The 13,667-nt window shown below is 35.3% G+C and overlaps 1 long non-coding RNA gene across 1 annotated transcript in view; it reads left to right on the top strand.

Moving 5' to 3' along the window:
- The window catches only part of LOC135426753 (uncharacterized), a 150,385-nt gene that overhangs the window by 114,358 nt on the left and 22,360 nt on the right, over window positions 1–13,667 (top strand). The window lies entirely within an intron of this gene.

The raw sequence follows: 13,667 nt of genomic DNA, 5'->3' as shown, positions 1-13,667 counted from the left end.
AAACAAACACAATACTTTGATTGCACTGCACATTCTCGTAGTTTACTACACACAGCTCGACGACAAATCAAGTCTTATGTGGAAGACAACGCTGACAACAACTTGTTCGCAGCTTTTGAAATGCACTACTAAAGGGTATTTACGAATTATCATGCAATTTGAAATGCAATAAGTATATTTATAAATGACCAAATAGGTATTTTTAAAAGTACAAGAAATCGGTTAAGCTGAACTGATTATATCCAATTTGAATATATCTATATATATGATTCTTGTTACAAATTGAAAATATTTCCATTTATTTAATTTCATTTTATTTTCTCTTAGTTGGGCTTATGCCATAAATATGGCATATAAAATATTTAATAGCCTTAACATTTCTTTGGCTTAAAATCATTTATGAAGAGTATTCAAACTTCGTTCAGCTTGCTTTTTTTTGGCTGACTCAATGACTCAATTTCACTTGCATGAGAAAATTTTGTTGGAGAAAATTTGATGACTGCTTGCTAATATGCAAAATCAATAGCAATAACAAACGAGAGCTCACATGCGTAGATATCTATGCAGCTATTTAATAGTATTCGTATGTATGTATATATATATGTATATATATAGAGCTATTGAATTTCTCATGTGAGGTGTTATTGGAGCTCTCGCCTGCCACTTGAATTTCATTTGCCGCACACTTAAATGCATAATTGATATCGTTCGATTATCCTATTGCAAAAAGGTAATTAGCTAACTATATAAATCAATAATTTTTGGAGAGGGTGCATAAGAATGCTAAGAATTGTTGACAGTTATTGCAATAAATACATAAATTCATGGCACTGCATAAATTTTAATAAATAGCCCAAAAGGAATTTAGAGTTGCGGTTAGGCCAGATTATAAATGGGAAATTAATAAATAAGTGTGAATAAATGAAATATTTATAAAGATTTTTTTTCTTCCTTTTTTGTAACTATAATTTAATTATTTACCTTATATAAATATAATAGGTAATAAATATCTTGTAATGCCAGTTGAGTTCTTTATCAATATGTGTCGACCCAAATTTATTTTATTGCTAGATTATCACTCCGTTTATATACATATATATTTATTTTGTTATCAGTTTTTCACACTTATCACTTGAGTACGTGCCACAGATCCTATTGATAATTTACACACAATATAAATAAATGCTTAGTGAGGGGTTTTTCTAAATATGCGCTTGTAAATTCACAGCTCAATATCAAATTTTGTTTTAAATCTTAACAAGATCTCTAGGTAAAAGTTATTGGCTATGAGATAAACTATACACAAAACCTAATTCACGGATATATACGAAGTATAAAAAATATAAATATTTATTATTAATAATTTATACTGCAGGGTAAAATACTTTGAAAAGGGACTCTGGTATGCATTTAGTATTTTTTTTTTTGCTATTCCACGCTTGTAATTATAAACAAGTTAATGCTTCGATAAAGTGACAAGGTAATGCTAGAGTTAAATATTATTTATATAAAAAATAATCCACATTAACCTCGAGCAGGTCAGCTTAATATTGATAGATTTTGCGCCTTATATTTAAATATAAATTTAACAGTAATTGCGATGCCTTGACAGAAAATATTAAAATTTAAATCGAATTGAACTACTTTTAGATACATCATATCATTTATTTTGCAGCCCAATTTAAGTTGCATGTTTAATATTTACAGGGTATCATATACTATACTTTAAACTGACCATTATTGCATATTATAATCTCTAAAAATGCGAATCAAATCTTACGCCAAACTATAACAGTAGCAATTGCATTCGATAACTTTTGCAATTATAATAAAAAAGAACAACAACTACAACCAGCTGCAATGCTAATCGAATGGCTAAAATGTTGTTGCTGTTGTTGGTCTGAGTCGAAGTATCTATGAAATCGGCATTTGAATAGATTGCTAGTTGATGGCTAGCACCATGGGTGGCCTTCAAATGGGTGGGCGGTTTCGACTAACTAAAAACTCGAAAACGATAAATATTTAAAGAGCCAAAGCACCGTGGGCGTGGTAGACTAAAGAGAGCTCGGATCTCCCAAGGAGTCTGTAACTGTCTGTGTTTGTGTGTGTTGGCAATTTAGATAAGTATTATGACATATTTGACACTCTCTTTCATATGACCGAACGAATTCGTGTTTATTTACTGAGTAATGAAAATGAAAATTGTGCAAAAGGCCGGGCCAGACAGTTGGCAGCTTAAAGGAAAAATCAATGAAATGCAATTACGGCAAATGCATTGTCAGACAGTTGGGCGGCGGGGCGTTGTTAGATTGTGTCCGAGAGCGGGGAGGGGTGCATTGCGACTTCACTTTAGCTCGTTTATATTGCAATGCATATAAGTACACTATAATAACAATTGTTGTTATTGTTATTGATATAAAGGGCTGGCTATGTAGCTGCATGCACACACACCTCAGACACACACGCACACTCAGAGAGACACGCACCACACACTGTTGTTTTCTCTAAGCCATAAGCATAACTGATAAGCTGCAATTACCTGCATTGATAATTCAGAATGTATTTTCATATGGCAACAACAACAATTATCATAATATTGTGCCACAAAAGCCAAATGACATCTGTCGTTGCCGTCGGTCCTGCCTGTGACCCCCCCATGGTAAACCCCAAAACCCAACCTAAACTCTCCTGCATGTGTGTGTGTGTGCCCTGGGCGCACCCATAATTGAATAGCTGCTCGCGCATGTGTGTGTGTGTGTGAGATTGCGGGTGTTTGCTTTGGTTTTCATTATGACTTGGTTTGGTTTTTGGTTTTGGGTCGTCTGTCTGTCTGTCTGCCTGCCTGTCTGTCGTAGCTATCAGTCCGATTGTCTCCTCCTCCCGCCCCACACACACACATAGAACGCCTTTGCTGTGTCTCCTTTTCAGTTGCTGTTGCATGTTGCATGTTTGCTGCGACTCATGACACCAGCGATAAACGTGAACCCAGCGCTCATGTGTTTTTCTAATTTGTAAGAGTTTAATTTGATTATCCTCTTAATGACAGACAGCGCAGCAGCGTCTTTACGAATATTCTATACAAATTGCAGTTAGAGTTTGGCAGAATATCAAAAAGAGTTTATTAAACTTGATGGGCCAAAGGCAGTTGAAGACGAAAAGAAACGCCAGACATGGGGAACTGCTTAAGAACTTTAAAATTGATTTTAAGATAATTTGTTTTTGACACAAGTTTTATTTTTTTTATTGAATTTTGAAATGAGTTTTAAGAAAAATTATTTTATTTTAAACATGATATAAACATTCTAATTAGTTTTAATATATTAATACAAAATGAGATTTAAGCACTTTCAAATTGATTTGCAAAATAAATTTTTGTTCATGTTCAATTCTATTTTATTGAAGCTGAATAAAAGAATATAATAAATTTATTAATATATAATAGATGTTAAGATTTTGCACCCTGCTTTTAATTTTAGAACATTTTTCAGGTAGACCGACTCTTCATTCTTTATATTATGTGATGTATATAAAACAATCGATTAATTTTTTCTACAATGTATTTAGATTTTTCTCAAAAAAAATCATCATTGAGAAATGGAGCATCAGTTTCTCAGTTGTGATGTTTTGGTCTACATTTGAAATAGATAATTAAATACAAATTAGTTTTCACTAACGACCCTTCTCTCTAAGGTCAGCTTTATTGATAACAACCCAAATTGATGCATATTAATTAAAAAATATAAATTATATTATCTCGGAACCTAGGTTTTTAAGCGCTTTGTAAGCATTTGAGTACCACAAATCAACAAACTTATAATTGTTGAATAATACAAAAACTTGAGCTCAGAAACTATTTATAATCGATCTTCAATCTTGATGCTTGTTTCTCATCTCTTATTCATGTGTTGTCACATCTGAAAACTTGCATCTAACTTCCTCAGCACAACATGTACACTTCCTATCAATTGCCCAGCTCTCTATAGTCAGTTTTTTTAATTTGTACTTTGTATTTGGTCATATCTCATACGGTTACATTTTTGGGTCTCTGCTGATCATAGATAATTTTTTCAATGAAAAATAAAAGAAAAATTAAGCACCCAAGAAAAAATGTTGAGCCTCTCTCTCGTGCATTTCTGAGCAGCTGCAACAATCTTATCAGCCAACAAAAAAAAAAAACCGAACTTCAACTACAGCTGACTTGGAGTGTTATGAATTATTAATAATAAATTTCAAATTACTGTGTGTGGTGGGTGGAGAGAGAGCGAGCCGGGGAGGGGGTGGTGGTACTGCATAGACAACGCTAATGAAATTTCAATTAGCTTGTCAGATCTCTACGGAAGTGACTGCAATGGCTATGCAACATTTATCTGTGACTGCCAGCCCGAGACTTCCATTCGAATCTTATGAAATCTTAACCCATTTTATATTGACAAGCGTAATTATGCGCACGACACAATTGCCATGTCAAATATTATCAAATAATTGTTAAGCCACATGTAAAGCTGTACGTTATGCAAGACCCACACGTATACACACACACACATGAACAATAGACGCCCACGTGCAGCAACTGCAACTGCAGTCACGTTGCACTTTTGTCATCCTTTTCTATACATGCCACAACCTGAGGCAGAGCTACCATTCAGTCAGGGACACTGGCACAGGCGGGGCATTCCTAATGACATAAAGACGTGTGCTGGTGGTCCTTTTTGGACAATTAGTGCCTGGTGACCCGAGCCCTCAAACCATGAGGCACCTGTAACAACCTGCTGTACATTGTACATGCATAATTTATTTCATATTTTCAGTTCTATACAACTGGGCAAAATGATTTTATTGTGAGCTCTGACCATGTGGAATATGGGAAAATATACAACTAAAGTGTTTGAAGTGAGCGTGGAGAACAGATTGAAAATGCATAGGAAAATGCTTGATAAATGACGTAGTTACTTATAAGATGACCATGGAGGATATTCAACGAAAGAGTATTACGAAAGTTAGTTAATATCTCTTAATAATGTCTCCAATAGATGTACAAATACAGTAACCATGGAGGGCAAGATAAAATGTGTATTAGGTTTAAGTGAACTCCGAAAATTTTGGAAGACAAAAGTAACCAAAAGACAGTGTTGAGTAGTCGAAAAAATTGAGGACAAGAACAAATAAAGTAACCATAGAGGGAACAAATAAAGGAACCACAGATGACATTTATAATAATAATAAGTCTTTAATAGCTATCTGAAATACAGTGTTTAGAAATGGTAAAAATTTAGGACAAGGACAAATAAATGAACCATGTTTTTAAGAGCGATCCGAAAACAAAGGACGTTAAATTTAGCCAATAGACAGTGTTGAAAAGCAGTAAAAAATGAGGACAAAGGCAATTAAATTATGCACGATACTCAGACTTTTAATATAGATCCGAAAATAAGGGAAGATAAAAGTAGCCAAAATACATTGTTTAGTAGTGTTAAAAATGAAGGACAGGGAGCAAAAAATTAACCATGGAGCGCATATGTAGCAAAAAACAATGTTGAAAAGAGGTTAAAAGTAAGTAAAAGTTATTCTTGATAATTAAATCGACCTGGAGGGTTCACAAGAAAATGTATACCCTTTTGAATAGAGCCGCCATTATCTATGCTGTAAGAAGTATAAAAATGCAGTATCATTAAGAGCATCGACTAGTCGATCTTCTCGTACACTTAATTTTCCCTTTACATATTTGATTTTGTCTTATGCGACACTGCTTACAATTTTAGTCATTGATTGGGCAGAGTTCGTTAGTAATTTTTGATTGGAAAAAATTATTTATGACTCGTACTATTTGTAAATGCAAACACACGCACATACACTTAAGAATTGATTCTTTTCTCTTGTTGTTGTTTTTATTTGGCTTTTGTTTTTTTTTTTGTTTATTTTTTGCCTTATTGGAATTCATGCAACGGACATTTGCATATTGCTTTGTTGGCCCAGGCACTTGGCTGGTTTCGTAACTGTATTTTCGAGTGCCTAGAAAGGTTCTGCTTAATTGTGGCCACAACTCAAACTTAATCATAAAACAGCCAGTCGGGCCCTGAACAGTGTGTGTGTGTGCGTGTGTGTGGGACAGAACTTGGGGCAAGAGACGCGTTGCTACCCAATCAAGCATGCGCGTGAGTCGTACCATCTTTTTGCGTTCGAACTGGCTGCTAACTGAATTCAATTACCAAAGTGCCTACTATATGCAAATAAGCCACAAGTGCACTTGACAAAACGCAAACACACACACACACCCAGATATACACACCAAATACGCATACACACACTTGTATTTGCCCAGTGGCCACAGTTACAGATACAAAGGCAGATGCATAGATACAGATACACAGCGCCAGTTGCTGGCTACAAATAAGTGAAGTTGTTGCACTCCAGCTACTGGCACTTGCCTCTAGCTGCTCCCCACTTCATGCCCCTGATCCCTTTGTCGCACACTGTGGCCATGTGAAAAGTCAGCGGCGTGCAGATAAAAACCTTAATATAAGCATAATTAAGTTGATGATTTGTACAAAAAAGGAGACGAGAGAAATGATAAACACAAGTGGCTGATGCATGTATGTGTGCGTGTGTGTGTGTGAAGCGCAGTTGCCATATTGAAGCAATTCTAGTACAGTGAACACTCGGTGATTGCATAGAAATTCAAAAGTGAGCCAAATAGTCAATGGGTTTCATTGTTTAAAAAGAGTTTTCGGAAACCTTTTATGCCAAGAAAACACTTGAGCTCAGACACTTAAGAACACACAGAACACACTCAAACACACAGAATTTGCCCTAAACTGTTTTAAAACATATGGAACAATTATTATTAGTGAGCTTATCTTATTTAAAATAGTTCAATTAGCATTCATTAGTAAGGAATTTGTACCACAACTGGGATAAGTGTTTAGCTTAGGTTAAAGACGAAATTATTCGAGAATATTGAATATTGAGAATATTTTATTATAAAATAATAATCATAAAACACAAAGAATTTTAATTAAAAAAATTATTATAAGCATTATGCTATCGAATAATATTAATTCAAAAAGAAGTTAAATAAAAAAGATTATTATTATAAAATATTATATTTTTTATATTATTATGGTATTTTATAAATAAAATTATAATAAAAAAATTATTTAACTTGAAAACACGAATTTAATAAAATATTGTTAATGAGAAAAGAAAAAGCAAATTAGTTTAAATAGAAACCACAAATATTTTAAGTCCATTTTAAAAAGATATTCCTTCTTCTGTCTTCTCAGGGTTTCGAATCCTCGTATTATCATATTATATATTATATATTATTTATGGTTTGATTTAGTTTTTGATTTTAAAAAGCGTATTCATTTTTATTGTCATTATATTATCTAATTTTTTCTAATAAGACCGGTTGTTCGAGCTTCTTTTTCATCAGTCTTTCCCAATGAGTTTTTACTGTGCACTTGAGGTTTCAGTCACATCATGAGTTTTCAGAGTCTCTCAAGCTCTACACAGTTATGATGGGTTGCTGATGATGGGCTTCTACGCCGGCCAAAACATTTTTGTCGATGACAACGCATCAAGTTCAATGGACTGTTTTGTTGTTGTTTTCGCTGCTGGTGTTGGTATTTCCGTTAGTTCTAACAGCCATTGCATAACAATTAGCTGAGCAATTGCTGTAGTTCAACCCGAAAGAGCCACAAATAATAATTCACGCACATTTCAAATCCATGTCTTCATTAGGCATTTGCTATGCCATATGTGGAGCTAAAACTGGAAACTGGAACTTTGTTGTGCGTATGTGTGTGTGTGATGACACATTTGGCTTCCATGTTTGGATAGTCGCCCAATATTGTAAGTGTCTATATCGATGGCAAATTTATGCTTAATGAGCGTATCGCTCAGTTTGATAACTCATTATGTCGAGAAACTGAAAATGAGGCTAAATTTGTTCCACATCGTGTTTTACAGCTGCTGTTGCTGTTGATGTTGAAATTGTACACAAAAGTTCTCGTCTAGCTTTGATTGTGTTTTTTTTTCCTATTTAGAGGGAGGCTGTCCATAAATAACTAAAGCCAGTTTCTAGTTTCTGACTTTTGCACAGATCCAAAACAGAATGAAATGAAAACAGCAACAAAACAAAAAAAAAAAGAAATACAAAAAAATTAAGAAATTCTCTGACACACACTTTGGAGTTTATCATTGTAATGCAAATGAAGGAAGTGCGCATCGTTTCACCCCCTCTCCGTCTCTCTCCCACACACACACATGCTACTCTTCGCCCTCTCTGTGTGTGTTTTCCTTTTGAATAAAACAAGGTGAGGCTGCAGCAACAATTTGATGCCGTGGGAAATGCTTTGGCGCATGTGTTGCGAATCACTTCTTTTGGGGCGGGGAATGGAGCAACTCTCATTCCGTCAGTCAGTCAGTCAGTCGGCGAATGAATGGCATTGCGCCACACTCGCAAGAATCGCATCCAACAAAAGCAACAACAAGTTATGAATATGAATAAATCATTTCACGGAGATTGCCAAAGCTAAGATAAAAATTCGCGCACTTTCGCACACATTGTACAGATGCATATTATATGTACATAATATATATATACATATATATATATATATATATATCTATATACACATATGTATATATGCATGTCTATAGAGTAAGCTCCTGCGTCTGATGCCTTTTGACAATCAGCATCAAAGTGACGCAGCTTATTTGGCACGGGTTAGTTCGGGAGCGGATCTGCCAATTCAAGTGCGAGAATATTTTGCCAAAAAGTTTTACGAGTTTATTGCGCAAAGTGACACAAATAATTTTGTTAAGATTAACTGAATTTCCATTGCTGCTGTCAGCTTGTGTATACATTTTGTGGCCAGGCCCAATGCGCGCTTCTATTTATATTTTGTATTGTATATTTAAGATTATAAGCTTTATAAGACATAGTTGGAAACTATTAAAAAGTCCCAGAAAAAGTTAAAATCTTTCACTAAAAGAAGATCAAAGCAGATCTTAAGTGTGCCGTCAATTTATCTGTTCATTGTAAATAATAAAAAGTTAAAAAAGAAAAAAAATTACCGATGGATTTCATCGACTTTTTTTTTGCTAGTTCGACGCTTTTTCTTAACAAAAATAATTTACAGCCCTAAATATTTTTTATTAGTTCCTGTTTAATTTTTATTTCTTCGTTGTAAATAAAAACAAATTACAAAATAATAATATTTGCCGCTGGGCTTGAACTGGTGACTTTCCGTTTGCTAGTTCGACGCTCTTTCATCTTAGCCACACTTGCAAAGCCCACTTCTATGGCTGTGTTGTTTTTGATAGTTTTCCTGATCATGTTTTCATATCTTTCCAAGCTCAAATTTTCAAATTTCAGTCTGTGACCATTTTCGATCCAATGGCTTTAGAAAATGTCTGCTTACCAGCTCTCACGGTCAGTCAGTCTGTCAGGATAAACAGTTTTATACATATATAATTAATAGATAAAAAAAAAATTATTTTATTATATTTTATGAATGAAAGTCAGGCATTTAGTTATAGTTTTTGACTTCATGTGCATAAAGTAAACCGCTTGTAATTATTTCTATTATTATTCAGGGCCAGACGAACCAAAAAGTTAGCAGCCGAAACCAAAAATGCAAGTGGGCAGCAACTTTGGCTAGTTTTACGCTGACCAAAAGAGAATAAAACCAAGCCAAAAAAAAAAAAAAAGCAATCGCGCCAAACCGACGCAACTTGTTTTGCAGTTGTCTATTTATGCGCTTAGTGCGCCGCCCCTCCCGTCCTCCCCCCACCCAGCGCCCTCTTCCTATTTGCTCGCCCGTATGCAAATATTAAGCTGCACACTTCCTGCTGCCCGCCGCCGCCTGCCCACAGACCGTTGCTGCCACACTGAACCAGTTTCTCGTATCGACCCAGAGAACCAACCCCTTGTTTGCATTTTTTATTAACAGACAGCCCAAAAAAAAAAAACAATAGCAACAAAAAATATCACAAAATACCAACAACAAAAAAAGGGTATGCAAAATATTTGCTATAAATGAATAAAAAAAAAATAGAAAACCCTTGCAATGTGGGCGGGTCGCTTACAAGCGTACAACACGGCGATAAGCCAAAAAGGGGTTGTTGTACCAAGCACCACCCCCCCCCCCTCCCATTCTATCTGCTATTTGTTGTTGTTGTTGTGTGTGTAGCTACAGCGATATAGCATGCATAATCGTTGTTGTTTTAGTGTATTAATTTTGGTTTTTAATAAAGCATAAATATTTGTGTTTTCGCTTTAGATACCCCCTCCCGGTTGACCCTCGGGCGTTAGCCGCCCGCTTTTATTGAAGTTTACCAAATCAAAAGTTCTTATTGAGAAACCGAGACCCAGTCTCCTTCATAGCCCCCCAGGCAATTCATGTAAAATGTGTTATTAGCTTTTATATGCATATGCTGGGGGTTTCTCTATATATATATTTATATATATATATGTGTGTTTAGTAATATCGGCTTTAGGTAGCCCCCGGGGTCTCGTTGTTGCATGCCTGTTAAGCTATGCGAGGCGTTTATCTAACGCTGTCAAGCGTCATTAATTGCAAATTCCTGTATGACACACAGGCAACGGACTCCATTGCACACTAAATACCCTGTATATTCGCGCTGGTTGCCTTTTATGGCACTCGCAATTTGCCTTACATATGCGGCTTGCATGTTTTAATTATTAAACAAATCAATTTGCCAGCGTCGCAACATACGGCTTAATGGCATTTTGCGCCATTTGTCAGCGGTTTGCTTACAGTGTCTTATGCAAGCACTCGGCCCAGTTAATTAAATTTGCATAAATGCATTTTTAATAATGCGCAATCATCTACTTGGGGAATTAACTATTACTGAGATTTTTTTTTGCGACCTACTATTAAAGCGGATGTATTCAATTTAAGTTTAAATTTTAACTAAATAATAAAAATGCTTCTAAAACTTTAATTGTAAACTGAAAGAATACAAAAATTGCACTGTCTTATATATTAATATACACTTATATGAAGATATATAGCTATGGCCCTCGCCAAGATTCTCTGCCCTAGGATTCAAGCTTGAAAGCCAGGTGTTCACTTTTTCTGTCAATTAGAGCTGTACTCGATAAACAAGAAAATTATATAGCTTGAATATTAGTTTTATCGAGGAAATAAAGATAGGAGGCACCCTGAAAATGTAATACCCTTTTCGACCGATAGTGGTCCGATCCGTCCGTCCCTCTACAAGGGCGTTCAAATGTTATAAAATTTGTCATCTATCAGAATTTGTCCTGACTGACTGACTTGCTGGTGGTCAACAGAGCTACAGTTACTGACGCTTTCTTTTGGATCCAAAGTGAGCACTAAGACGAGATTTCGGAAGATTCGACCTTTAAATGGGTTAAAAAGGTGTTACAAGTTTGTATGAAATGAATAAGCAACAAACATCACGCCATGGGTCTGTATGGCTTGGGTGTCTGAGAGTCGGATCAGCGAACGGCAGGTCGCCGGTTTAAAGCGGCTTTTCTTTAAATGTTTTCGGTACTATCTTTTTTATTCAAAATTATCAATGTGCGCTGGACATTCATTAAATATATCTATATTTTTACCGCATCTATTTCTTTAGTTTGCTCAAGGTCAAGTTCAGGTCTTAATAGTTTTTAGTAAATCTGTGACTGGCTTTTTTACGCATATTTAATATCAGCTGGAAGCCAGCCGCATGTGTTATATAGTATTTAAGTTTGTTTTTATTTTATTTTTTTATTGATTTCACAGCATTCGCTGCGCTTCATCTTTCTCGCAGCTCTAGAGGTCAAGATACGCAACTAGCTAGAGCGTGGACCCCTCAGCCGCCCCTCAAGCTCTGGTGCCAATGACCTATTGTAACGCCTGTTAAGTGTACGAGTATCGCAGCTGTTTTTCAGTTTTTGCCATTAAATTTACTATACGCTTACTTTTTATTCTCTTTCTATTTTGTTTTGCCGGCTACTTATTGATTTTCAATTAGTTTGTTTCGTTTTCCGCTCGCAACTTTGGCTTTGGTACTGGCTTTTACAGTTTGCGATTTTGGTTCGTTTGTGTTTGTCTTGTTGCTTTTCGCATTTTCCACAGCAAATTGACATACTTAATTTGCTATCGATGCCAGTCGAGTGTGTGTGTGTGCGGTGTGTTGTGTGTGTGTATGACATGGGAAAAAGTTTTGTACTCATAAAATATGCAATTTGCTGTTTGTTTTGGCAAAGCGCATCGCAACGATTTGGCCAGCGATTGCAATTGCAATTGCTGCTCGACTTTGGCAAGAGCTCTTGGCAACTCCAGGCAACTGCCAAAAAAGTGTCAGGGTTAGACCCGAAATAGACACATGCCAATATGCTGGGTCCATAAACAAGCCAGAAGTCATGCTAAATGCGGGGAGCTCAGCCGGCTACGACTCGCTGTCTGTCGATTTAGTGGTTGGAATTGAAATCCCTTTGAAAGTTTTAAATTACACTTGACGCATTAGTCGATGGGTTGTTTAAGAAATACTTGAGACTTCCGAGCTAAACTTTGGAAGGACGTAGTTAGGAGAAAGTAAAAGAAGAGTGCGGCAATTGAAAACTAAACTAAAGTACTGTTAGTTAAACGTTTACGGACATAGCAGAAAGAAGAATTGGAAAAATACTTGTTTTTATTCATTTTTCTTAAGTTTCCGCAAGAGTGAGAAGTTTATATTATTGTGTTTTGGCTTTTGAGCGTTTACGAATGCCGCATAAGCAGGAAATGCAAAATGAAATGCGTTCTCCGAACTTCGCTTTGTGTAGATAAAGAGAGATTAGGTAATTATATAAAAAGTTGATTGACATCGCGAATAAATCGATAACGAATATGGTACAAAGCATGATTGATAGTCATACCAAGTATTTAAAGCCATAACGAGAACTAAAGTTGTTAAACCACCTCCCGCCTCCTCATTTCATTTAATTGTCTATGCTCTTTTAAAATGAAGCTAATTACATTGAAAAGTTTTTGCAACAGTTGAACTGAATGCTGGTAATTAATTTATAAAATTACTCATGCGGCTAAATAATGGATTTAGTTTTTAGTGTGTTTCCATTTCTAATTGTTGTTGCTTTTCTGATGCCCTTTTGCATGGCTAGTTGATGTAGTTACCGAGGCTTTTTTGTTGTTGTTGCTTTTTTGTGTTGCGGTTTGTCGGGGCATAAAAATGAAATTTATGCGCGAGTTAAATAAACGCGAAAAATGCATTTTGTGTATTTCGTGCCGCATTTTAATTTCATTTTCACAAATAATAATTTACATATACAGATGCTGAAATATATTCGTGTAACTATTCTGTTTGCTCGAGTGCATTTTCTATTAATTTATTTATAAATAATTATTTACAAGCAATTAACTTTATGCGTACTTTTCATTTCATTATTTAGTTTGTTATGCATTTAGGTTTTTGTTGCGAGCAAAAAAAAAATCATCCCACTCGGCTGTTGTGGTTTACACGTAATGCGCAAAGTGCCAATTAATTTGAATAACAAAGTGCAAATTTTAAATTCGTTTCCATGTTGTTAAATAACATTTTTGATTAGCGTGTGGCAAATTTGACAACAAATTCAAATAGAATCTGGCCGAAATTGTGTTAACCAATGCAACGCAATTTAATATTTTGGCAAT

The sequence above is a fragment of the Drosophila montana genome, unplaced genomic scaffold, assembly GCF_035044405.1.
Source record: "Drosophila montana isolate Dmon_TW-CO22-7 unplaced genomic scaffold, ASM3504440v1 contig_2081_1, whole genome shotgun sequence".
Taxonomy (NCBI): Eukaryota; Metazoa; Arthropoda; class Insecta; order Diptera; family Drosophilidae; genus Drosophila; species Drosophila montana.
The sequence above is the reverse complement of the archived record's forward strand: the minus strand, read 5'-3'. Positions and strand labels throughout refer to the sequence as shown.